Source organism: Octodon degus, unplaced genomic scaffold (assembly GCF_000260255.1).
Source record: "Octodon degus isolate 3935 unplaced genomic scaffold, OctDeg1.0 scaffold00050, whole genome shotgun sequence".
NCBI classification, from domain to species: Eukaryota; Metazoa; Chordata; class Mammalia; order Rodentia; family Octodontidae; genus Octodon; species Octodon degus.
This window is the reverse complement of record NW_004524626.1, coordinates 8,055,556-8,060,728: the sequence shown is the minus strand read 5'-3', so window position 1 is coordinate 8,060,728 and position 5,173 is coordinate 8,055,556. Positions and strand designations below refer to the sequence as shown.

General features: G+C 52.6%; 1 protein-coding gene across 2 annotated transcripts in view; it reads right to left on the bottom strand.

The window, feature by feature from the left end:
• Nucleotides 1-2,849, bottom strand: part of Gng7 (G protein subunit gamma 7) — a 115,686-nt gene extending 112,837 nt beyond the window's left edge. For both annotated transcript variants that reach the window (XM_023717171.1, XM_004632736.2), the window contains exon 1: nucleotides 2,808-2,849. The gene's annotated coding sequence lies outside the window, so the exon portion shown is untranslated. The remainder of the gene's footprint in view (nucleotides 1-2,807) is intronic.
• Nucleotides 2,850-5,173: the final 2,324 nt, after the last annotated feature.

Genomic DNA, 5,173 nt, shown 5'->3' with positions numbered 1-5,173 from the left:
AGTACAAGGGCCTGAGTTCAATCCCCAGTTCCAGAGAGAGAGAGAGAGAGAGAGAGAGAGAGAGAGAGAGAGAGAGAGAGAGAGAAAGCAGGGGTGGTCCCAGCATCTCCCAATGCCTAGAGCCAATTAACCTCAAATTCAAATAGAAGACCCAGATAGAAATATCTCAGCATGCCTGAAAATTTTCTAAGAGAAGTATGATTTCTTTCGTTTTCCTAAAGAGCAGCACTGAACAAGCACAAAATCTGAATGGCCACAGGTACTAAGCTCCATCCTACCTCCTTCCTTTTTTTGTGTGTGTGCCACCAGGAACTGAACTCAGGACTTTGCGCTTGCCGGGCAGGTGCTTATGCCACTGAGCTATATCCCCAGCCCCCTTTCTTCCTTCCTTTCTCTCTTTCAAGAGCATCTCACTAAGTTGCTAACCTGCGCAGGCTGGGCTTAAGCTTGCAGTCCTCCTGCCTCAGCCTCCCAGAGTGCAGGGATGATAGAGGTCAACAGGCCTGGCTGAGGTGGCTTTAAATGGGCAGATAAGTTTTGTTCCCAAGAATGGCTCTCAGCCAGGATGACTCTGCTCCTAGAGGCCCCCCGGCCACATCTGGCGCTACATGCAGTTATCGCGACTGGGGAGCTTCTAGCATGGTGCCAGTAGAGGCCAGGACATCGCAGAGCACGACCCAGCCACGGTGTACACCTCGGCGAGGCTGAGAAATCGCAAACGTATCATGTGCTTAAGTTTAATTTTATTTATTTTTTTTTTTGGCAGAACCGGGGATTGAACTCAAGCCCTTGAGCTTGCCAGGGAAGCACTTATTCTACTGAGCCATCTCCCGGCCCCTTATGTGCTTAAGTTTAAAGCTCAAATTTAATAAGCATATAGCTTGTTGCTAGGCTGATGGTTCCCCAGGGGTACACATCTAATGATTCCTAATGGGATACCCCTAAGTCAGAAGGGCATGGAGAACTATCAGTTAAACAGACACAAATATTCACTGACCAGACTTCACACTCTTCTATTTAGTGTTTTTTGTTTGTTTTCCTCCTTTAACAATGAGGTGGCACACACCTGTCATCTCAGCTGTCAGGGAGACTGAGTCAGGCCCAGGTTGAGCAACTTAGCAAGACCCTACCTCAAAATAAAAAAATAAAAATGGCTTAGGATGGAGCTCAGCATGAAGGCCTAGGTTCAATCCCGGACTGCGAAATGGTGGTGATGGTGGGATGTGTGGCCTCCTCCCCACACCATCTCTACCTCTCTTCCTGCAGACTCTATTTTGAAGCTCTCGGGGGAGAATCCCCGAGTGTCCCCCAGTGGCCAGACTGAAGTCAAATTCCAGTTGCTTCCTCTGTCTCCTCCTGTCTTTCTCCTCTGCCCCCTGCTCCTACCCAAGGGAAACCTCGTTCCACTCAGGGCTTCTCCCCTCCCTCTGCAGCCACAAGGGGATCCTGACAATGACTCCACCAAGTCCTTGCTCCGGCTTTTTTATTATTTCCACTCGGCGAGGAGGAAAAACACCTCAGAGGTGACCCTAGCAGGACAGCAGAGGCAGACCTTGAACATGAGCCTGCCCCCAGGGCTGGGGCCTCAGGATCACCTGCGTACCCAAACAAGTTCAGGACCTTGGCAGTTACTTTGCCGACACCCAGCAAGGATCTGCAGAGCTAGCTGGGGACCTGCTGCTTGGGATCCGCAAGACTGCCTTCAGCCACCCACCTCCAGCCTCAGCAGCCCCCCCCATCCTGGAAAAATAAAGTGCCACCCACACCCCTCGCTCAGTAGCATCAGCCCCCAAACTCCCACGGTTGCTCCTGAAAAATTCTGTCACCTGTGTCAGCTTTTCTGCGCCCCGAGATGTCTGCCCCTCTGCACCCTCCACCTCAAAAGAGGCGGGGCAGAGCGTTGTAGACTCCTTTGGCTCACTGTTGGGGGGGACTCGGCCCCTTGCTGTCTCTACAATGAATGATCCGATTCACAAGCCCCACACGCAGAGAGGCAATCCTGCCCTGAAGCCTGGCCATCAAATGTGACCCCAGACCTCTGATCTCCTCTTTTCTCTGGGCAGCCTCTACAAAGACACCTGTCCCCAGGTCCCGCAGCCTTCTGCTCTGGCCCCCATATCCCAACTTTTCTGGAATCCTCCTCCACTGGCACACTCTCACCTGCCTCTCACACCCCTCTGGGAAAAGCCTGGACCCCGCACCCCCACCCCCCAGCACCTTCCTGGCTCAGACTTAACTTCCTCCCAGGGCTGTTTCCCAGCTAACCCTAAACCTCCGGTACCCCAATAATAGCCCTTCCCGGGCAACTCAATCTCCCAAACCCAGCTGTCTGCAGCCCCCTCCCCAGCTGACCTGACGCCCTCCTCACACGCTCTGCACCCCCTCCCCTGCAAATCGCAGGCCGATCTCCTGCCCCAGGGCCACCCCAGATAATTGGGATCTTTGGGTCTCTCAAATACCCTTGACCCTCAGATCAGCTCCATGCTGCTCTCGGCTAATCTGGCCCTCCAACTCATCTAGCTTCCTCCCCAGCTAGCTAAAACCTCTAATTGCACCCCCAGGCCCCTCCTTAATTAACCTGCACCCTCCAACCCCATTCCCTCCGCAGCTGACTCCGACTCCGGACACCAAGACCCCCTCTGGACCCAGACTCCAGCCCCTTTCCAGCTGACCTGGTCCCCCAACTTCAGCTCCCTTCCTAGCTGACCCTGACCCCCAACCCCAGGCCCTCACCAGTTCACCTGAACCTCCAACTCCGGCCCCAGCCCCCTCCACAGCGGACCCGGATCCGCCGCAAACGCCCTCACCTGCTCTACGGCCCGCCGCCGCCTCAGCCCCGCCGCGCAGCCGAACCCTCGGCTCCGGCCCGCGAGCGCTGGCTCCCTCTGCGGGGCGGGGCCTGCACGAGGGGGCGTGTCCGGCGTCCCCAGAGTGACCAATCGAGATCCCAAACGCCGGAGGCCGGAGCAGGGGGCGGGGCAAGAAGCAGGCAGCGGGGTAGGCTGCGCCCAGGAGAGCAGGGCGGGGCTTCAGTTATGGGTGGGCCCAGAGGGCGGAGCCTTGAGTGACACGGCTGCAAGCCAACAGCGAGCTGGGAACGCGCGAGGAAGGAGGAGTTATGATAATATGCAAATAAGCACGCTGTACTTTGCTCCAAAGCAAAGAACCGGTTTCCAGAAGCGACTGCGTCACGTCAAGGCAGTTATTATGTTCGAATCCCGGGAGCGGCACGGAGTTCGAATTGCGAATCTTAGCCCCTGAGGAATCCTGTCTCGGAAGAACGTCAAAAATACTAACCACAGCGACACTTTCTTGAACACTGTATCATCTCCACTCATGGAACCTTTTGCATAAAGCTTGAAAATAAAATTATTATTATTATTGTTGTTGTTGTTGTTGTTGTTGTTGTTATTGTTACTGAGGATTGAATCTAGGGATTCCTGAATGCTCAGCAGGCAATCACTGAGCTATATCTCCAGCCCTTTTTATTTTGAGCCGCTCTCACTGAGGTATCCAGTCTGGCCTTGAATTTGGAATCCTTCTGCCTCAGCCTCGCATGTGGTAGGATCACAGGCAGACACATCTGGAAGAGAACGGAGGTGCCATATGCCATAGCTTCGTGGACTTTGTTCAAGGCTGATAATCCGTGATCTCTAGCTGCTGGCCTCTGGGCTTGTCTTTCCAGGGCTCCTGTCTTCCCTGCAGGAGCCTCTGTTCCTCCCCTAGGCGCCAGCTGTCCACTGCGCCCCCCTGGAGGACATGGGGACCTCAAAGCACTACCCCTCCCACCTGCACCCAGACAGGCTGCCCCGGTGCACATCTCCAGGGGGGCCGACAGTTCAGTGGAGTGGCAAACTGGCAGCCCTCCAGGCACAGTGCAACCAAAATTCTTCAGAATGCTAAATTTTGTAACATGGGGATAGGGTATGACTTGGTGGTAGAGTGGTAATGTGGCAGAGCATGAGAGACTGGCCAGCACCAAAGGCAGAGAGAAAAAAATTTAAAAATTGGACCAGGGAGATAGTTTGGCGATCTAAGCGCCTGCCTGGCAAGCACAAGGACCCGGATTCAATCCCCAGTTCCAAATGCCGTGTGGACCCCGGAATCTGGGCGCACTGTGCCAGCCACTGAAACCAGATACTGCGCTGCACTCCTGTAATCCCAGCACTGGGGAGGCTGAGACAAAAGGATCGCTAGGAGTTTGAACTGCACAGCACGATCCTGTACTAACTAACTAACTAAATTCTAAAAATTAAAAATCAAGATCCAGGCATGGTGGTGCACACCTGTAATCCTAGCACCTGGGAGATGAGGCGGGAGGATCACCAGCAGCCTGTGCTACATAGTAAGTTCAAGACCAGCCTAGGGAGTGAGTCCCTGTCTCAAAAAAAAAAAAAAAAAAAAAAAAAAAGCTAAAGAAAATAAAATAGACATGGTGGTGCACACCTGTAATCCTAGCATTCAGAAAGCTGAAGCACAAGGATCAACATGAGCTCCAGGCCAGCCTGGGCTACTTGAGCAAGTTCAAAGCAGACTGCACTACATAGTGGAACCCTACCTCAGAAAATAGAGGGGTCGGGGAGATAGCTCAGTAGAATAAGTGCTTGCCTCACAAGCACAGGGTCCTGAGTTCAATCCCTGCTACTGCAAAAAAATAAAATAAATATCTTAAGTTTTTAAAGAAATTAAAAACATTTACTTGTATACATGAGATGTTTTGAAATATATGTATTTCCCAAAAGAGGTAATCCAATTAAAAGCCAAAACTTGGGTTAGAAAATTTAGGAGTCGTCGTCCCGTTCCCCCCCCCCTCCTCTTTTCTGTCTCTGTCTCTGTTTCTCTCTCTGGCTCTGGCTCTGGCTCTGCCTCTTTCTCTGTCTCTCGGTCTCTCTTCCTCTCTCCTCAAATTCAAGGTTTAGGGCTGGCGAGATGGCTCAGTGGTCTAAAGCACCTACATGGAACAAGCTTGGCAAAGCACAGGGACCGCGGTTCAATCCCCCAGCACCACACGCCAGCCAGCCCCGCCCCCTGGTGGGCTGAGCTGGCCACACACACACACACACACACACACTAAATAAATAAATAAATAAATAAAAGATAAAAAAAAAAATTTCAAGGTTTAAATGATGAAAGCTGGGGGCCTGGCCCTAGCTCAGTTCTTTAAGTGGCTGCT